The sequence below is a fragment of the Tinamus guttatus genome, unplaced genomic scaffold, assembly GCF_059628265.1.
Source record: "Tinamus guttatus ecotype Peru unplaced genomic scaffold, ASM5962826v1 Tinamus_guttatus_pri_ptg000138l, whole genome shotgun sequence".
Lineage (NCBI taxonomy): Eukaryota > Metazoa > Chordata > Aves > Tinamiformes > Tinamidae > Tinamus > Tinamus guttatus.
Genome location: NW_028288672.1, coordinates 797,044 through 820,148, shown reverse-complemented (window position 1 = coordinate 820,148; position 23,105 = coordinate 797,044). Strand labels below are relative to the sequence as shown.

Here is a 23,105-nt window from a genome sequence, read left to right as displayed (position 1 = left end):
TTCATAATAAATACTCAACAGAGCATTCTGTATACTTTTTTGAATTAAACTTTTAGTTGTTAGCTTGTTTTTTAACCTGGCTAGTTATTTTGGAACTTCAGGGTTCAGGGTTTTGTTGCTGAATGCAATTTTTCCTCTGAAGAAATCAGTCTTGGTTGGTGTCTGAAAACTTAAAAATGTAGTAACTACTACTGTACTCATCAGTTATATTAGCATTATGGTTTGATCAGACAAGTACAGCCTATCATGCTGTAAATCTGTAAATAAAAGCTTGTCTAGTTCACTTTTTGTGCAGGAGTTAGCTCTTCCCTAGGACGTATCACTCTCTAAGCAAATTGGAAGACTGCTTATTTACTCTCTCCAATTAAATAATACTTTATATCCATGCACTCCACAATATCATGAACTTTCCATCACCATTTCAGGCATTTGTTCTGTGTGCAATGCATATGAGAGAAACTAGGAGTTTTCTCACAGAGCGTAAGATGGAGTACAAGCACTTAACTCCGAAGAAGCGGCATTACAGTTGCTTGTGCACAGGATAACAAGGATAACAAGCGTTTGATAAACAGCTTTATTAATACCATTTAGTAGTAATTAGTACCATAGACTTAGCACTTTATTATAGATGTGCAGCTAATGACCAAAGTCCCTTTAAAGTTAAAGAAGTAATGTAAGCGTGGGTCTATTATCAGATTATTCTTTCTAGACTCTCAAACTTTTTCTACTTTTAACACAAAAATATTTCTTTTTGTTCTCCTTTGGTAAGATCATATTGATAAACAGCTTTTTAAAGAAGGAATAAGAAGCAATAACAAATAGAACTGAAGGTTCCAAAATGACCTTGTTTCCACAGAAGCATCCTGATGATAGACACTTTGCATTATCCTCCTCATACAAATCTTAAGATTCCCCTGGTTAATAATTTCACAATGGAGTAAAAGGATAGTTCACTAGACACAAGAACAAGCCATAACTTCCCAACTTTTTAAGTGTGTTTCTGATATAGTACATAATCCTATGTTGTTAGAAGTTTTGACCAGAACTTCAGTCTCTGAGAAAAATAATCATTTTTGAGTTAGCAAAAGTGTTACTGTATGTTCTTTTAAATATGTCTACCTATCAAAATTGCACATATCAGGTTTATCAATTAATAGCTATAAATACACAAAGACTGGTATTTCACTTGGAGAGAAGAAAATAAGATTTATATTGGTGGACTGTAAGTATACCAATCACACTGTCTTATCAGTATATCATAACTTTGCTAATGCTCATTACATATTTTCATGTATTCAGTGCTCCAGTAAGTAATACAGAGACTAAATGGCAGCTGAGTAGCCTGTTGAGAACAATTAACTCAAAGCAGATGGCACTACAAATGCGACTCTTGAAGGCTCTTTTCTTGTCTGGGATTTTTGTCTTCAATGTTGATTTTGCCCCCTGGGTGAATTAAGGTTTTTACTGATGGATTTAAGATCTTCCTGACATTTGATTAAGCAAACTTCATACAGAGATTGTATTAAATTTTAATATTTGTCAGAACTGAAGAGCTGCTTTATCGGATGTTTTCTCACCATATCTAGTATTTAGTATCGTATAAAGTGACTGATAGCTCAACAACAACAAATCCCAAGAATGCAGTACAAGCACAAAGACCTGAACTATTAACAACTTTTCAATATTAACCCTAATGGCCAGCAGAGTAACTTCTAGACAGGATGGTTAATTTTAAAAGATACCAAGAAGTTGGAAAAGGAATTTCACTAAGATATTCTTTAAGGTAGATGTTTTACACATATGCAAGATTTCCATGAAAGTTAAGAGGTCTTGTCTCTGTGTGTAAAGACATCAGCGAAGCACATCTCACTTCGTGACTGAGAGAGAAAAAAAACAGTTCTAAAGGTGTATTTATCAGGTGAGGTCTGCTCTGAAATAAACACATAAAATAATCCTCAAGAAGTTTGTAATTTTAGTTTAGCCATCGGTCAACACCACTGTTATATAAAGAAATTATTTTTTGCAGCTCCTTTAAATGATGACCATAAGCAGATTTTATTATCATAGGTATAAGTACATACAGAATATATTAGAGGTACAAGATACAGAGGAAAGTACAGGAACATTTGCAAAAGAAGAAAGTGAAACCTTAGGACAGAAAATTTCAACCATTTTGTTGTTGCAAAGTAATAAATATTCCTTTTGCTATATAAATATTTATTCTAATTTGCATTCAAGTGTTGCCTATATTTTAAAGGGAGACATGGGAGACATAGTCATTAGAAATTGTGAAGCCACAATAGCTTCCAGAAATCAGAGTTACGGTGCTCAATAGACTTAAGAGAGTTAAAAGCATTCCCTTCACTTTTGCTTTGACACAGCATTTACTCCAAATACTAACGCCAAATTTGGGACACACACTTTCCTAGTTTTACTGTTGCAAATCATCTATGAATTTAGTAATTTAGAACTCCATCTGTGTATGCAAATCTTAATTCTTTCACATGAAGGAATCGATAGAAAGTTGAGGAAGCTTTTTCAGATTCTGTATACCTATATCTATACAAGTATCTATTCATATTAGTATAAACATATACTGATATTGATATGTATTGACATTTGTATAACAATAACACCATGCAAACACAACAAGGACATTATTTTGCTTCAAAAATCCTCTGCTGGGTATAGTATTACAATACACAGCGCCTGTTGATCATGATCCCAAATAAATCAGTCATCAGGATGTTCAAATATTTCATCTTCTGAAATAAGTTAACGATTCTCATAATTACCCACTTGTCTATATTTTATCTTCTTTATTTGAAAGCTGTTTTCAATTACAGTGTATTTTATTTTGTTCAGTAAGTGAGCTCTCTCCGTATCTACCATGAAGAGAAAAACTTATCTGACAAATGATTTAGAACAAAAACATTAAGTCTATATTCTGCGCTTCTGGCAAGTGATAAAGACCAATGCTCCTTAAAAAACAGAATTACCAAGTCATAAAATTAGAGTGGAAAACTAGAAAACTGTTACAGCATCTTTCAAGATAGGATTTTCCTCACTTTTCTACTTATTTGGCTTAGTAGGAGGCTTTGCACAATGCAATGACTAATAAAGAAATTTTACAGAAGTCTGAGGTTCTTATTTTGTTTGTTTTGTGGGAGGTTCAAGATGTTTCTGTCAATATTAACTGTATCTACTATGTTCCACTGTGTTCACTGTTGTCTCCAGAATCGTGCTAACCAGTAAGTGGACATTAATTGAAGAGTCCTTTAGAGCATATCAGGAGGGTAATGAAATTGAAATGAAATAGAGTTGAAACAAATATGAGCAGGTAGTCAAAGACATTTTTAGTACACTGTTATATTCTCTTTTAAATAACACTCTTGAATCCTTATCCTTTGGCCCTGCATGGTCTAATTGTCAGTGAAAGGTGGTATCTTATATTTATGCTTGATTAGTTACCTTAGAAAGTCTTTGTTAACTAAACCCATGGATAAATAGACTAATTTTATCCTAGAAGAAAATACACCTTTATTTAAATATATATATAAACATTTTGAAGTGAAAAAGGACTATGTTTGTGTAGGTCTTGTAGAGATAGGTTGTTGCACCTTGTGAAAGAACGGACTCAGTCTGGGATGCAGAGTGAGACAACTTTATTCTCAAACCAACTCCTTTTATACTCTTTTAACACAAGTGTTGCAAAGATTACAATCAATCAGCATCTTGCCAGCCGTGCAGTTGTGGTTATCTTCTTTTCCTTGCTTTGTTCCTCATCTGCTGACAAGACATTCCACATGCTGTTGTTGTCCTCCTCCTTTTCCTGCTTTGCTCCTTGCTGATAAGACATTCGTCCTTGTGGTCAATCGTCCACTACCAAGGCATTCAGCACTTCCGTCTCCAAAGCAGGCCTCCACATAGGTGGCCGTAAACATTCCGGTAAGCTTTTATAGATCTTTTAAAATGAGCACTAAAAAAAAAAAAAACTTCAGAAAATCATTAGAAACAAGCTGTAAATAAGAATGGGTCACTTTTCTATCAGACTTTTTAAGGTTTTAAAGTTTACTGTTATTGATCATACACATTAAAAGGTTAAGCTACTTTTGTTATCAGCAGAAATAAGTCAAACAGAAATCTTTATTAGTATTTACTCTATCTAAATTCTTATTGATTTGTATGAAAACTTGTATGCAAGACGAAGTCTGAAAAAAACGTAGATATCGTATCTTCATTTACACAGTAGCTCTACAAAACATCTCAACACAGGATACTCTCGTATGAGCACGTATCTGATGCATGACCTTGGAGGAGAAGTGTATCATCTCCAGGACTGTCTTTTCATATCCTCTGACAGTTCTGTGTAAACTGTAACATTTGTCCTATATACTCTCATACATAGCCTCTCCTTTTGGCTCCTTATTCCATGCAATGAAGGATCCAGCCCCTGGCAATGTGTTTTTGGTGTGTGTATCTACTCGACCAAGCTCTTGATTCTAGAGGGCAGTAACTCTGAAAACTTACAGCATACAGTAGTTAAGGATCTGAACACAGTTTGTACTGAAAGCTATAGCTAAAAAAAAGGGTAAGTGGTCTTCTTAAGGGAAGAGGAAGGTCAGCTGATATCCATTCCTTTTCAAGTGAATTTTATAGGTACTTTTTGAATTTTGCATGTATTTCTCACATCAGGGCAGAATAACTCTTTTTTATCATACCTGAACAAATCAAATTTTATAATTCCGGCTTTGTTCTTGAATTTTCTTTACTGGAATTGCAGGTGAGAAATCAATCTTGCGACCACTGTATTAAAAGAAAATATAAAATTTAATTCTTTTAGAACTTTTATATATTATATTTTGTAATTATCCAGTAATTGAGTGACTTTAGAAAAAGTGTCTATTTATATGATTATTAAAAAAAAATGCCACATCAAAATCTTTTTCATGCCTGCAGATTTTTGAACAGATATTTAAAGATTATTTTTCTGTGTGGATTTTATGTACGCGTATATATATATTTTTCAATGTATAGGGGCTATATATTTTTCATCTATATTTTTATTCAATTAATATATTTCACTTTTTCACTTACTAAATTTAATTAAATACAATAATATATTAATTACATATATTTTAATGTGTACTGTTATGTTTACTTATTTTACATAAAATACATATATAAAAAATAAATTTAAAAAGCTTACAGAACAAATAAAAAGAGAGATCTGAAAACACACAAAGGACTTGAAATATTTACATGACATTTTCACTGCTCTTCTGCTCTATGATACTTTGAACAACTTTTCCAATGTGCACATTTCTCTTAGAGATCATCTTGCTATTTAAAAATCAGTGTACACTGATTCATTTATTTTGAGCAAACTATTCTTTCACCTTTCAAGACTCTGAAGACCTTACATTACAATTAACCTGTGGACATACTAAAATACCTACTAAAAAAAAGAACTTTGGCAATCACTAAAAAATGCACTTTGCCTTTTTTTTTTTTTTTTTTTTTACTTTTGCATATCTAGATTATATCCAAGTCATTATTATTGGACATGTTATTAGTATCACATTTTAATCAAAATCTGTGTAATGTCTGCTTAGTCCAAGTAAACTACAGAACTAATTACGGACTCACAATAAATTCTTTCATTTAGTGACACTCATGCTTTTATGTCCAATTTAATTTTTTTTCCTGCTCATTTCCCATTTCAGAGCTATTTTTTCTGAAATGACAATCTGAGATGTTTTAGCTCTTTAACTAAATTGCATTTTCAGTTCCAAACCTATTTCCTTCAATGTTAATGAGAAGGATTAAGTCTTACAGCTTGCATATCTTCTCCAACTAACATATATCAGCCGTTACATCTTAACTGTAACAGAGAACTCCGTAGTCTAAAACTTAATATACCATCTTACTATACTCAAAGGCTCTAAATCCATTCTACCAGGGTTAAGATGAAGCATAAGATTTTTTTTCCCTTTTACCTGAATTCTTTAACGTTTGAAGGAGATAAATCTCACTTCATGTAATAATGAGAGTTTTAAAGTTCCTTTATAAAACTTCACTCATTCTGCAAAGTAAACCCCCCCAAAAATCTAGATATGTAATGCTGAGTAGCAGACATATCTATTTCAGCATTTTGTAATTTTGATCAGATTTCTTGACATATTTTGGAACTTCCTAGAGAACTGTCTAGTTATTCAAAATGCCTTTGAACTGCCTATGCCTGAGTTTGGAATTACATATCTGAAAAACACAATCTAAGGTACCTATACTTTGCAAGGCCCACTGTTACTAGCCATCTGTGTTCTTCCAATCATGGAAAATGTTCTGTTTCACAAAATTGTCTTTAAAATATTTCTATAAGTGTGCATCTGTGGAAATTAATGATAAAGGTCCCACAGTATTTACTTATTATACCATTAATCCTTGTGTAGATAAAAGTCTAAGAATGCCAATCAGCCTGTATAACAAAAGACATAATATGATCAAAACCTGCAATACTCTATAAAAATTTCCTTTGATTGATTCTAGCTTGTAGACAGCTAGAAACTATGTTTTTTTATATATCTTTTAACACATTAAAATCTGTATTGAAAAGTGTCAATTACTATTCTATTTCTTTAAAGACTCATTCTACTTGTCTTCAAAATCTTTTGTAATGTGTATTTCTCATACTATTTAGATTGTCTCAAACGAATTTAGGAAAAAAATTATCATAGTTCTGTAGGTATTATATTATGAATATCAGTAGATCGAGGCCATAACAACAGCTAAATATTTGAGGGGGAGAATGGAGAAGATGAAAAATGTATTTGGATGCTAAACCAGAATGTTTTTAAGACTTGAGCTTGCATAAGGTAATTCTTTAGATTTGTGGCTGATACAAACATATTAAAGAGAATACACAGTACAGTTTTCTTGTTGTTGTTTTTGTTTTAGCAGATGGAGATATTATAATAATTCAGTTTCCAAGATTAAGAGGCAGCTTGCTGGAATATATCCTCTGCTGAATCTCCATCAAACACTCTTGAAATGCAGAATTCAAGGAATTATCAACACAAAGTAGCAATAAATCTGTGTATTCTTTGCATAACAATGACATTTAAAGCCATTTTAGGTATTGATGTCAATCAGTACAACCACAAACAGAGAATCTCAGAAGCAAAATTTTAAGGTAGACATTAAAGAGGAATTCACACAAACCCTGTTAATCAGAGGGATTTGTGTGCTCATCTCCTGTGCCCTATATTTAGGTCTTTTTTTTGTTTTATAATATATTGATTTTTGGAGAGTAGAGATGTGCCAACAATTCTGGAATTAGACCTGCTGCCCAGATACAGGCAATATTTACCCGCACAGGAAACCTATTATAACCTGGTGCTACTGTATCTATGAAATACATTTAATTCATGTAGATAAAATATATCCTAAAGATCTGAGATACTTGCAATGACTCTACAACACATGTGTAGCAAGTTCAGTACATCTCCATACCTATAACCATGTAGAATTGTCACTTACTGTGAAACTTTAACTAGATGCATTGGAAAATGAAAAAAATCAAAAAGCTTTTCAAACTGATGGATCTGTCTGATGGGTTTGGCTGGTACAAAACTACAAAGTGAAACTGCGACCTAAATGAGAAAAACACAGGGAAAAGTTACATTCAGATAGAGTATCCCGATCATGGACTGTCTGAAGAGAATGCGGGCGTATTGAGGATCAGGGTCCCTTTGCCGGCGACCCAAACACCTTTATCCGGGTTAAACACAATTTACCCCGGAGCAGCCCCCGCCCCGCCCTGCAGCACGCGGAGCCCAGCAACCAACCAGCCAATCAGCGAGGGGATCCCGCGCGAGGCCGCCCAATGAGCTGCCTGGTCACGCGCTGGCCGCGTGGCTGCAGCTCCCGCCTCTCCTGCTCAGCCCCGCTGTGCCGAGGAGACGCGGCGGCACCGGCCCCAGGATGACCCCGACAGAGAATAATTTTGCATAGCAAACAAAGTCCATGACTGAGATGATAGTACAGTTCATGGCAAAATACTTAAGAATAAGCGCATTTTGACATCTCGCATTTGATTATTTATTGCAAGTTAACTGAAAGATATGTTGGCTTTTCAGGATAAATTTTAAATTTATTACATTTTTAGAGCAAATTAAATAGCAAAATGGAATATTTAGATTTAAACAATAAAAGTGAAGTATTTTAGCAATTAAATGCATGGATTAATTTAATGTGGATCTTTTGGAAACCATTATGTACATACAAAACATAGGATTCCTTTGTATTTCCATGCTTTAATCTGGGCTTTGTACAAAATTAAAAAGAAAGAGAAAGAAATAGCCATTGTGGAGTTTCATGTTGCTCTAAGAAGGTAAAGAAAGCAAGTCTATGTTTTTATTTTATTTCTTTAAGATAAATTCAGGATAGGAGACTGAGAATAGATGTCCTATTGTATTTGTGCAATTCCAAATGTATGTAGATAACATAAATCTTACTAATCTACCAGCTGAGTTATTCATATACTCATGATGGTTCATCATTTTCCATTTCACAATTTATCTGAAATTTATACTTCAATTATCATAGAATTATATGGATACTATGGATGAGATTCAACTCAGCTACCTTCAGATCCCTATAACGTGGACATCTTAATTTTGGCTAATCACACAAACTGCTCTTACAGTTATAGAAAGAAAAGGTATTTCTCAAGGATTATTCATCTCTTCATTGTAGAATACGCTTATATGTGGGGAAAAAAATGAACACCTAGCAGTGTCTCCTATATATTAACTATAAAAAGGTTAGATGACTAGGTAGATATCTAAAATTAGGGGCATGAACCCCATCGTCTCTGTTTTTAAAGCATCATTATCTAATTATAACTCATTTAACTTCATTAAAGACAAAAAATCTTGCATCTACAGTTGCAAGAAGTAGAAATTCAAAGGTCGTTATTATATTTCCTATCAGAATAGCAGATTCTGTTCCATTGCGGTCTTTGTCACAGCATGTAGACACTGTTTGTTCATATTGCCTTAGTCTTCCCAACATTATGGTTCCTTTGTTCCTCACACAAGAAGCCTTCCTCACTGCTTTCATACATAAAATATAAGTACAGTATACATAAAATTAACATTCAAGACTATCTGATGAAGGTGGAAGATTCAGAAGAACACATGCCCAGGACATGTTCTCCTAAAAAACCTGTCAGGTTAATGTATTGTACGACAAAAATCTTTACTTGTAATAAATCTGTTTATTTAAAAATACTTATCACATATTTTTATGTTAAAGTCACCAAACAAACTAACAAAAAGCCTTCTTTTAAATATCTTTGTGAATTGTTGGTATTAAATTACGTTGTCTTTCAGAGTTTGTGGGTTACACAAGACAGATTTTGTCTGTTTGCTTTAGTAAAAGATGGAGCCTAAAGGATGAGGTCTTATAATTTAGGCAAACCAATAAGGAATAATGTTACACATTTAGAATATATTATTAAGTGGTCTCTTGAAATCCTTTTAGCCTTACACTTCTGCAATCTGTTCAGATTTCTTTATTTCTTATTTTATAGTTTTTGGTGTGTAATTAATGTCAAATTACCAGAAACTACAGGATTCAGTGAGTGTTACCATAAGCAAGGTATTCTGTGAAAGAACAGAAGTTCATTAAAAGTTTGCAGTGTATTGTCCTTTATTGTGTCTGGCTTTGGTTAATTGCAATTTTCTACAGTAATATCATGTGTAAATTCAACTAAGTTCAGTGTCTGATTGCAAGGGATTATTAATGAATTTCTTTGCTCCAGAAAGTTCATAACAGAAATAGCGGAAAAAGGAAATGGGTTTGAAAATGATCATCCCATGTGATGTTAGAGGGAGAGACGGAAAATTTTAAGCCCTAATATTGAACCTGTTTTTATCCTTAGACCTTGGAAGAGTAATGGCATATATGAGTGCCAATAGGGCTTGCCATTATGTAGAGATTTTGCCTTATTCAGAAACAGTAGAAGTTACTAGCAAATACTGATATTGTATTATTGTTATTGACGTGGTTCAAAATTTGCATGTATTACTATGAAATGTTATTCATTTCTGCATAGCACATAGGAGCTTTATATGGTCTTATACTAAGCAATCTCTCAAAATGAGAATTTTCTTGTTTTAGTATTCCTTTGTCCTTTGAAACTTTCTTTAGAGAAAAAAAAATCATTTTTTGCAATGCTTTCTACCTGTAGAAATCCATAAATTCTGGTATTATCTACTGTTCTTAAGGACTGCTGCAGAGAAAGTAGGATGAAACTTAAAATACACTTATTTTCTTTTCTTCAAAGGGATTTTGCCTCCATACAAAGCAAATTAAAACTGTTACCTGAGAACAAGCTGCACTAGCAGTTAGGTGACTAGTCATAAAAACAGCCTATTCAAACAAACAAATCCAAGAAAACAGTTCAAATGCTAGACAGAGAACAGGAGCTGTGGATCTTCCTGTGGCAACAAATAACAGTATTTTGTACTTTCTCTTATCAGGCTACTACATGGAATATAGTCCGTTCACCAGCATCAAATGGTTTTATGGATTAAGTTTAGAAGTGGACAGAACTTCAATAACAAATCATTCCCAAACAGCAATTTCTCTTTTTCATTTTCAGGGGCACACATTGATTGACAGCATCCATCGAAACACAGATATGTTCCCCGAGTGTTTGCACTGTTCTCGGTACAATGCATACATACGACCTATAAAGACTGAGACAATATGAGGACAGAAATCTTACTTGATTTCTTATTTTATTGAACAGCTTTTCTGTCATAACAGTAAGCTTTGCATTGGCATCATTCACAGACTCACCTGTCAGTTATCTTCAAGTGTAAATACTACACCAGTACAGCTCTTGCTAGCTTCAGCATTAGATGTTAAATCATTTCAGAACTCAATATTGGGTTATGGTTATTAGTCTAAGAAACAGGAAAATTGTTAATTTAGTGAGTGATTGCTATGACTACCAAAATTTAGTTTTGGGTAATACTGTTAAAATAATTCACAACTGCCCCGCACCGATTTTTTGCAGTTTTCCAAGTTATGTAGGAATATATACATGTGATTTTGGGGCCTGGGTACGGGGGTCAAACGAATAAACCGACAAAATTAAAAGTTGACTCAGAGTCTTGTCCACTAGGAAAAATAGATGCATCATTGGTTGCTCTCTGTAGAATTGAAAAGAATAGTTCTACCTTGTATTACTTGCTCTTAGATTTTTGTAAGTGTTATATAAAGTCTGTTCAAATAAATAATGAATGAATGAATGCTCAAGTCAAAGCAAAACTAGCTTTGTTGCTCTTCTTTGGACATGGTCCAGGGTCTCAATGTCTTTCTTGTCTTTCAGCACCAACAGAGTACAATTTACAATGTATGAGGATATCAGTTAATTACAAACATACACCCTAGTTCAGAATATATGGGTAAAATTCATTCACTTGATGTAAATGAGACTCCATATGTATTTGCAATTAAATAAATAATTTAATAGTTAATTAAATATTTGATTGAGAATCTGTCTAAAATTGTCACTTAAAGGGAAGAAGTACCATCCAGAGAATATCTGTGAAAATGACTATGGATTTAGAAATTAGTTTCATAAATTATTGGAAGATGTGGAATTGTTCAGTTTAGAGGTGTTTGTCGTAGTGTATTCAAATATGTTCCTGAAAGACATAAAGAAGATGGGATAGAATTGCATTTATGATTATTTAAGATAGACATTAGGAAAAAGATTCTATGACAAGCACAATATCCATCACTGAAAATGAAAAAAAGAAAAGAGAGTGAGAGAGAGCTATAGAGAAAAAGGAAGTAGGTTAAGAAACATCTGTGGAAATAGATTTTAGGTCTGCCTATTTCTGCCAAACTTCGGAGGGACTGATCAGATCATCTCTGAAGACAGCTGCAGCCTAGTTTTCTCCCATCCAAATATGTTCAAACTTAAATAATAAAGCATCTAGAACAAATATACATACATATATATGTAATAAATTATAAACAATTTTGAAACTATGTATACTCAAGTCATTAATTGTTCTTCCTTTATTGCGGCTTCCTTATTCTGGGCATAATACTTCACAGTACTTTTTTTCTGAAGTGATGAAAGACTTTCTACACAATTTTTGAACAGTGTTGGGACTGCCAGAAGAAATATGGTAGGAAAAGATGAGATATCATTTTTCCTTTTCTTAATCTGATTAGTCTCATGATATTAATAAACTTTTTCAAATAGACTTCTTAAATATTCAAATTAAAATACCTAGGCTTCTAAACACAAATCAAAACAATAAACCTGTCGTTGGGATCTAGCCTGGAAAAAAGCATACATAGAAATGGCAATAAACAATTTTTATATAGTCCTAAACCCATTTAATTGATATCCTTCTAGTGTATTGTGGGAAACAAGTCTGAGACTAATTATTCTCTAGTAGATATTTTAAAATTATGATTCAATATTTAATTCCTAAAAAGGGAAAATTTTTTTCACATATTTCTAGCTCATGTTCAGTTGATGTTAAATAGTCTAGAGTGTTGTTGTATAAACTTAATGCATCCATTAACACAAATCACCAAAGGGTGATTTCTCTGATTAACGAGAGAAAAATTTTGTGATGAGTTTATTCATCCTACTCAGCTGGAAATGTAAATATAAGCCTGTGACAAAATACCATCCACTTATTCTTCTACCAGTCATAGAAAAATTGCTGGGAGTTTAGGACAGAGTTTTGGAAAAAAAAAATCCATTTTTTTATCATTTTCATGGATTTTTACTCTAGAATTTAGGAAAAAATAAATATAAATTCAAGTAACACAATCATTTAGAAACTAGAAGAAGCACTGTGAGGAATCTTACATCTGTTTCTTACTTCATACCACACCGTGAAGAATCTTATGTCTGTTTCCTACTTTATACCACTAACAGTATTATTTTCCCTGCGTCTCTATAAGCAAAACAAGAATGTTCAGCATAAAAGAGCTGTATGAAAGCAAAAAGATAAACTGTGAAGTCAAAGTGTTTGATAACTGCAAATGAAACTCCTTTTCTGAAACCAAACGTACAAGTATAACCCAAAGTGCACATTCATGCAAGCTTTGAAAAATACACAACACTGCTAAAATATTCTAACCCTTCAAGAGGGTTACTCAGAAAAGTAAATGTCCCATAAGGAAGTATCTGGTTTTCAATGTGCTGATAAAAATATAGTTGTTCAATGGGGTATGATGTCTCTTAACATTATTAATGCATAATATATTCAACATTTAGTATCGGTTATGTCAAAAAAACCCCACAAAAACACAAAGATTTATTGGCAAGGATTCTGCAATCTAAATTTAGTGTGTAATAGATTCCTAAATTTACTAAACCAGTTGTAAAAAGCAAATGATTTCATGTTATAAAAGGTTATCTTATGATAGATGTTTTTAATTCCTTTTAGATATGAAAATTAGATATGAAAAGGTCATAGAAAGTTTAAACATAGTATAATCAGGTAATTAAGTCAGATAATTCATATCATCATTGGTTGATTAAAATTCATGCCAGTGACACTTGATTAAAATAATAGATATTTTTGAAGTCTACATGATTTCTTTTGATCATGAAATAGTGGCTTAGTGTATGAGAGGAGAGCTGTGGCCATCATCCACTTTGTTTTCAGCAAGACATTTGATCTGATCTCCCGCCGAATGTTTTTTAATGAGTTGGAAACATATTAAGTGGACCTGTGGTACTGGAAACGCTGGGGGCATGGTGGGGCTGTGCGAGCGGCAGGCAGGGGAGCTCTAAGGTGGTACCTAAAAGAAAGCTACAGTGATGGTGGAGTTGCTTTCCACTAGGATGCACTATAACAGAGCGAAAGACAGGGGGAACAAGTTCCTTCTTCCTTAGAGGAAATTCTGCCTGGATATGAGAAAAGAATTCTCCACTGTGGCACCAATGAAGCATTGAAATAGATTCTCCAGGGAAGAGCTGAAATCTCCCTCACTGGAAATAGCCTTGGAAAAACTAATTTGGGGCCTTCAACGGAAGACTGATCCACATGATCTCCAGAAGTGTCTTCCAACTTCAACTTTTCTCTGATTCTGTGATTTTATAATGAATTATATCTGTAGGTATCTGGATTCAGGAGGTGTCAGTGTTAAGAATCTGTAGCAAGTATCTTCTTCTGTTTTTTTCCCTTTGTTCCTCTCCCGTATTACAAAAGCAAAGATACTTTGGCAAATCTGTGCAGGAGATTAATAGATACATTTATTAAATTTATCTTACCATTGAATACATTAAATGTTTTTAATAAATGATATAGCATGAGACAGAATATATAATTTTCCACTAATACCCCCATTTTATGAAAAAAGACCCATTTTGTGGAGGAAAGCAAAGAAACAACAGACAACTGTTTTATTTAAGGATCACATATGATTTGTTACATTTAACATGAAGTTCTACCTGATGATTAAGGAGTCAAGTCAAATTTTATATATCTCCAAGAGATTACACCCATTCCAGTGTTGCAACTTGTGTCCATTTCCTCCTTTCCTTCCCAGAACAGTCTGGCTAAGTCTTGAAGAAAAGCAGCAAGATCTTCGCTTATCCCCGTCTTCCCAAGATTGAATAAAGTCCCATCTCTTTCTATGTCATATACTCTTTACATTTAATTTAAGGCTGTATTATTATTTTTTTAGCATGCTATGCAATCATACCATGGTACATTGTGGATTTTTTTGTGTGTGTGTTAACACCATTGGTCTGAAACAGCAAAAGATCAAAATTTATCCATAGTTTCTTCATAAGTAAATAAACGGTTTTAAAATTACTCATGGCCTTGGAAAGTACCTACATCTCTATGTTTTGTCTGTTTATAATCTCACAGCTGGGAGTCAGTCTTAATTTGGTATATCAGTCCCCAAACAGTGACCAACTTACAGATACTGAGTCACCTAATATTGTTGTAAACTAAGGGTATCTCAAAAACGTAGTATTCAGGAATTGTTTTAATACTTCAGAAAAAGAGAGGTAGTCCAAATCTGTCCCTTTTACCTATTTTCATTTTTAACTTCAGATTAATTTAAACCTGAAAAATTAGAAATTAGATTTTTTTTTGTAAATCAAAGCTTGAGTTATTGATTACGAAACTGGAAACAGAGGAATCTGTAAAATAATAAACAAGCTCAGAGATTGTTGATAAGCCCTTGCCTTATGCTTGTGAAGGTGCCTTTCAATTCACACCTTTTTTCATTTCTTCAGGATTTACACTCCCTTGATTTTTTCATTTGTATTCTTTTTTGCCCACTCATTCTTTCCAGTAGCATTTGATTTCCAAAGATTTACCTAACTTATCTCGAATGTAACTACTCTGATTCACTTCTTTGTTCGCCCTCCCTTCTCCTGTCTCTTTTTATCACTTGTGTTGATCTTTTCCTCAAAGCTTTTTAATGTAAATGAAACATTCAGTACTTGGCCTTAGGGCGGATTCATTGCAAATTAAACATTCTGTCTTATCATAGGATGAGGGGGAATGCTACACTATTTTCAAGACTGTTACAATATTTTATAAATCATGTATCATAAGAAATATTTACTACACATACATATCATGCAGCTCAGAGACTCTGCAATGACTAATTTTCCACTGAGATTCCGTAATAAATAATATAGGTGACAATTGCTAGTTTCTGAGGACCCTTTATAAGTCCTTTCTCCTGTTTCTTGCCTCCTTTTCAGGCCTTCTCCCAAATATTACAAGTTTCAAATTTAAAAAAAAAAAAGTTCTTTGATGTCTTTCAGAAGCAGAATTTCCCTCTTCACATCATCTGAACCTTGTACAGGGGACGAAGCTTGTAGTGGATGGAAAAGACCTGGAATTGAGAAAATGAGTCATCTTTAATTCAAAAGAAGTGTAAAAACTCATTGAATGCTTAAAAAGAAATAAAAATATTTGTATTTGGTTTAAGAATGTATTCATTTTTCTTCCTAAAACAACTAGTGGAAAAACAAACAGAACAAAACAAAAAACCCATAATGTCACAAAACCTTTCTCGCAGTTGAAATAATCCTTTTTTTTTTTTTTTCAGTCCTGAAGGCATCACTGAATTCTAGAAAGAACATAATCTAACACTGTCTAAAACATATTCCTAAAGTGTATGTATAATATGAGTAGGATAGTCCTAAGAGTCAAAAAAAAAAAAAAGAAAAAAAAACACTTCTTTTTAACCTATTTTATTTTCACAGATTCTATTCTTTTAATGTGACTGTCACCAAACCTCACTCTTAACTATGAACAATGACTGTCAAGTGCCTTTTTACAGGTCTGCCTCTACTTTAGGGAGAAAGATGCTTACTACTTCTATTAGAAGTACTGGTTGCTTACTAGGCCTCTTCTATCTGTACCTGATAAAATATAGTGATACATCTATATTTGGCTCTGGGCATATAATATTCACTATAAGCTAAGCAAGTAATACAGTTCCATCTTCCCCACAAAAATTTCTGAACAACTCTTATCTTCATCCCTGTCTTTTCAGAGAAGCACACAAGGCATGAGAAGAGAAAAAATAATCAAAAGAAAATAGTACTGCTCCATTTGAGATGCCCTAAGATAGTTAAGAACATCTGGTCAGCGCTGGAGAACGTGGGATTTACATGAAACTCACACTTTTATGGATGGCTGAAAAAGACATACCAAATGGACTACCCTTGGACAACCCCAAATGACAATAATGTCTATGCTTAGGCAACTCAGTCCCTTCCTTATTGTCACCTCTCATTAAAGTAAAGAACTAAATGTGGATTTTCTCCTATGCAGCCTAAGATACAAACTGACTTCATATTCATCCTTCCCTGCTTCTTGCTGAAAAGATTCTTTGCACATGCCTCTATACTTCTGCAGTCTAAAGACTCTTCAAAAATCCCATCTTTATGAAGAATGCATTTCTCTTAATGAACATCTTAAATGGTTCTTAGGTCTACTCTAGTTTAGGTCTGTTCTAGTTTAGTCTAGTGGTCTAGACCAGCAGGTCTACTCTAGTTTAGGTCTGTTCTAGTTTAGTCTAGTGGTCTAGACCAGCACTTCTCCACACTTTTTACTGCTTTGATGTCATCAGTAATAGCATTTCTAATACACTGTTACCTATGCTAAACATACAGTCTTGAGGTATAGAGAAAAACTTTTCTCTATGATCAGAGATTATGGTTACTTTCCTTGTAAAAATATTTACTCTATATTTTCTTCTGCTTTGTCCTGTGTTTCTATATGTCTCCATGGTTTCAGGAAATACCAAAAGCTAAAAACAAACAAACGAACAAACAAAAACAAAACTGCCGCAAGATAATTGAAGGAGTAAAATACATGATGAAACCTTGAGTAGCAGTTTGGTGAAGGTAGAATCTGGATGTCTTTGCACAGATGGCCTCCTCAGAAATCATCTCTTTTGTCTCTTTAGACTTTAGAATAACAAGGACTATATTTAGACTTTATTTTAAAAAAAGAATTAGACATTATGCTAGTTGGGAAACTTATTAAATTGCACAGCTTCTGAGTTGCAGAGACTGAGCCCCAACCAGTAAAAGCCTGATTTTTTTTTTTTTTAATACAGCCTAATGTATACAATACCCTCATCTGCTTTTCAGCTAAGAAGTGATATATCCTTCTGGTGTGTGTGTGGATAATATATTTACTTTTATTCAAAGCAATTTTATGTACTCAAAATACAAGACAGAAGCTTTGTGAGGAATTGGCAAAGGATATTGTTTTGAATTCTTCAGCTTAATGGCCCTGGTTTATAATTATTCCTTAGTCTTTCCAAAATATTTCCTTTAGCTAAGATATTTGACACTTATGGCCGATACACATAAAAGAAAAAAAATCAATCAGGAAACTATTTCCTAAAGTTCAAAAATGATTTCATGGAAAAATATACTAATATTCAGTGTATTTTTCTCAAAGTTTGGATATGCATTACCTGATGAAGATATTGTGAACATTAATAATCCAACACAGCTGTGGACAAGAAATATTATTTTAAAATATTTTTATTTACATTGCCTTCACTAAGCCAGGTTTCACATTTCATGCCTTGGTGGTTTTAGAGTTGTTTATTACTGCATTTTTCTTATCACTGAAGAACATGTTGAGAATTCCTGTCACTTATCTCTCCTCAAACACTGGTATACTGGACTTCTGCAAGTTTTCTGCCGAGGATAACATGCCTTTGTTTCACACCACCAGAGAGCGCTGTTGGATCATTAAGACCGGGCTTTTTTTCCTTCCAGATATTAACTACAGTAATGAGAACCAGGGAGACAAATAAAACTTAGCTGAATATCCCATCTTTCTTACCACATGACAAGTGTCACTGGTGCAGAGGCATAATAAATCAATTGGCCTTTTTGTGTTTATAGCTCTGTATTCTTTCAACATTCCTCTCTTTTAAATAAGATTTTTTTAAGTGTTTCAGGGGCTGCAATTGCATGTGCCATAAGCTTTCACGAATTTCATCTCACTAGGCCAATGGCATCACTGTGAGCTACAGCATAGAACATCTGAGGGGATCCCTTCTGGCTCTTTATTCCAAGAACCAGAAACAGCATCATTTAATGCCTCAGTAAATACTATGGTGGAAGGCTGAAAAACGTGCTGCAAAATACCATGTCACTGTGTCAACCAACACACCTGAGCAGAAGTACTGCACTTTAACTTTCAACAGTACAGGTGAGCAATGCAGTAATCTTGGCAAAGGTGAAGGAGACTGAGCTCAGATAGGAGAAAAAAAGATGGTACCTTCACATAACAGAGAGGGAAAGGATGGTAGCTCTGCCTGCTGACTTAAGTTTCCATTAAAACCAAGAATTCAAATGAAGAATCCATATCTTTGGTAGGGAAGAAAGTCATTCACTGTGCCTGTTTGTAGGAATATGTATGTGTGTCTGTGGCTACCCCAACCTACTAATTTCCCTAGCGAACTCTTATTTCTGTATGCATGTGTTTAAACAAAGAAGTAAGTTGTACACTAAATTTATCAAGCATAGATTTTGAACTTTTTTCATGATTCAAAAAGTAACTACTAAATTACGGAGGACAGACAAATGATACCTGGTCAACCATTTGCTACCTCACAATCTTAAGATTGCTTCAGAACACTGTACCTGAGCTATTTTAAAGACATTTTAAAGATAGCAGGATCCAGATTATTTAGAGTTCTAACTTCTATTTAAATTCCTAACTTTCCATTTAAATTTAGGTGTCTTTTTGTTGATTTAAAACAGTGATAAAACAAACTTGGAAAAAAATGAAATTAACTTATTTTGATTTACTAGTTGTGAGATTTCTAGTGAAAAAGAGTATTAAAAATCAAAATATATAGAAAAGCTTCTAGAAAAAATGTGTTCCAGAAAGAAAATTGTCCACTGCAAAAACTACTCAAGTATACCTATGTATATATGGATGTGTGTGTGTATATATATATATGTATGTACATGTGTGTGTGTGTGTGTATTATATAACATATCCTAATAGTTCATATATACTAAACGTAATTGCATGCATTCTCTACAGAGGAAATATTTTGTGAGAATGTTTCTTTTCTTTTCCTATACTGCTAGGAGAAGAATATTCAACTACACTGCACAATGACCTATGTCTCTGTTCTATTCCTGACAATATCCCATTTTCCTCTAGCTTTCATTTTAAAATAGTTTAAATAAATAAATATAATAAAATAAAATAATTTAAAAGGAAATTATTCAGAAATTATTATATCGTGATTAATTGTTTAATAGGATTTTCTTACAACAGTATGGTTTGGATCTAGAAATATAGAACTATCAATACTATTATTCATTTCTAAATTTTAGATATACATACACAACAGTAAAATCCTTAGTTGCTTTTTTGTTTGTTTGTTTTTCTCAGCAACCTACACTCATAATAAATGCTGGAATAAAGTACAATGAAAAACAACTTTCAGTATGCTTAACCCTCTCCTCACAGGAGAAGGGTTAAATAGCCTTCTCCTATGAATATATCCATAAAGTATTTTTTTTCCTTCATTTCTCTACAAAAATATATCCTATAACAATCTTTGTCCTGTTACCCACAACCAAGGCCAAGCTGGTTAAGATTCTAGTGAACCTGAGACTTTTAACTGACTGTAGGTTGCTGCTAGAAAATGCTTGTTTTCACAATATTAATTCTTGTCCTTCTCCTTCAGGCTTTATTCAGATTGCATTGAAAATTTTGTTTGGGTAAGAACTTCAAAATATCTATATATTCAAATGAGAAACAGGACAAATATGATAATCTTAACCTGTTTTCCTGATTATTGCATTCTTCTCCTATTGCAGTTTTTCATATCTTTATCATACATTATTTATATGCAAAGTCTATTCTCATGCTACAGAAATAAGTAAAACAAAAGTATGAAGAAAAATATTTTCTATAAGTAATAATTCTATATAAAAATGTTCTTTATCCTCAATATGATTTTATAAAAAAATTTTAACAATTGATAATTTAGAAAAGGTGCAAAGCAGGAAAGAATTTTTGGGGGGAGCTTTGCTTTCCTTAATTAATTTGATCCCTCTGCTTATTCGTTAACCACTTTTTAACACTTTGTGTGGTATAACTGTATTGCCTCATGAAATTAGTGCGCTATCAGGGTTACTGTTGTGATTTCAAGCCATCAATAGGTAATCGAGAAACTTAGTCCAAAATATTCCCCACCGATACTATCTATATACAAACCAACTTGAGAAACATTTGCTCAAAGATCGAATTATGATAAAATCAAAAAAAAATACATCAACTAGAAAAGAAAAGAAAGGACAATTGGAAAAATGTATCCTGTGGCTCTGGGACTCATCTGAATCTCAAAAAAAAAAATTATCTGCAATTCCTGACTCTACCACAGATTTACAGAATGATCTTGAACTACTTAATTGTGGTCAGATTTTTATATACAGAACGTATATAAATATATTTTTTCTTTAAAAAAGTAAGTAGGAGCAAAGTTTATATTATGAAAATAAAGAAAAAACAGCAGAAATAGTGTGGTTTACAGCAACAAATGGAGACTAATATAGTTGCATGCAAGAACATGGTATCCTTACAGCATATTAGTTGCAGGAGACAAGCTAGAATTATTTTCTTGTATGCAGTTAGGTGTTTGATCTCTTTTCTTACACAGTCTCCCACCATCTAGTTACTTCACATGGTGCTGTGATGGGTGTGCTCCTTCGCCAGCCCAACCTGACTTTCCCTATTCCCGTGTTAACCACCAATGACATTATGTGATCCTGGTGGTTGTCTGTCTGAATTCTTCCCACACTCAGACATCAATAATAGTCCTGATGGCTGCATTCTAATGGGGAGATAAGGACAGCCCGAGAGCCCATGGAGCTCTCCTTGCATCGCAGTGGGCTGCACTCCAAGATCTCTCCTTGAGCAGGGACACCTTTCAAGGATAATCCTCAGGGTTAAGAGATCCTTGCCAGGGGTTAAGAGATCCTTGCCAGATGCTAACAGATCCGTGGTGAGTGACCATAGTGCTCAGAAGGAGCTTGGAAAGCAAGAGGAGCCCAATCTCAACCCCATGACTACACGGGAGGGTGTCCTTGGTAATTCTGTGTATATATTGTAGCCCATACAGTAAATAAGTGAGCTTGCCATAGAATCTTGTGAAACCATTGTCCATATCAATAAAACCTATTACTATTTATTTCACACAAGTGAAATGCATTGTGTCACCCCACCACCACCACTCATTCCATGACAGGAGCATAGATGAGCATGAATGTGATACACACTCATTAGCATAAGCATGCCAAGAAAACTTCTCTCCACACAGTTACCCCAGTCTTCATTACATAAAAATGCAGACCAGGTCTTAAGCAAAACTGAGGTCACGAGGTCAATCTGGAAATTCCTGTTAGAGGAAGATGTAATGCTTGGAATAGAGTTAGACAAAGATTCATGCTTCAAGTTTCATTTTATTTCAAAGTAGGAATCAGACATGTGTTCTTAACTGTGAAGGTATTAACCACTAGACAAAATACCTAAAGAAGATATGGATTCTATGCCTCTTGGCATCTTAAAAAGGCGACTGAATACCTGTTTGGAAAATAGACCCTAATCTATATTCTGTACTATATAGTTATTGATGTAGTTACTGATATCGGCAAAGAGTTATTTCATCAATGCCGTATACATTGCATAATATCATAAAAGTCCAACAAAGATAATCTCAGGGTATTTTTATTCTAAAAATACACACCTATACGACTGTTATACCCGCGAATCAAGAGATTCCTGTTTATCTCTTTCCCAGATTAATTCTGAAAGTGTAAAAAGAGCTTGAATTTAATAGGAAATCTGTTTTGAAGGACATCACTGTTTTAGTTTTGTGATTTCAAAAATTCATTAGGTTTCTTTAAAAAACCCTAAACAGCTGTGTACACTAGAATTTCAAATCTTTTGTCAAGTTTCAATTAAACAACACAACCTCCTACATTGTAGCTGCCACAACTCTGTTTACTAAACTATTATCAGTAGTTGACAGTAGTTTTTGCAAGAAAGTCTCACTGCTGTGGAGCTAATTCTAAAGATAATACACATCTGATAAGATGTATCTGATTTATTGAAGTAATAGACTGTAATTTAGAAGAGTTCAAATCTAAGTACCACAGAGCTACCTGCCACAGGCTCTTCTACTGTTTCTTTTTTACTGCATGTGATTACAACATCTCTTCATGTTAGTAACTCAGTTGAATATCTTCCCTTAGTAATTAATGGCTTGTTCCATTTACAGTCCCAAGTCTATACTGCTATAGTATCCTGTGGGGTTGATAAGCTTCTGTTATAATGACTTTTTTTTTCCTTTCTGAAAATCCTTTTGCAGAAATGGCATTGACATGAAAATTTTCTCCACATCACTTGTGAAAATCAAGTATTAAAAAGAATCTTAATAAGTGCAATCATATGTTAATCCAAAACCATTCTTAGCAAAGCTCTTTAATCAAAACTCTTTTACAATGCTAGCAAAAATAGGACTAG

The 23,105-nt window shown here is 33.6% G+C and overlaps 1 long non-coding RNA gene across 1 annotated transcript in view; it reads left to right on the top strand.

Annotated features, from left to right (window-relative positions):
* Positions 1 to 23,105, top strand: part of LOC148595234 (uncharacterized) — a 684,188-nt gene that overhangs the window by 58,003 nt on the left and 603,080 nt on the right. The gene's annotated exons all lie outside the window — the stretch shown is intronic.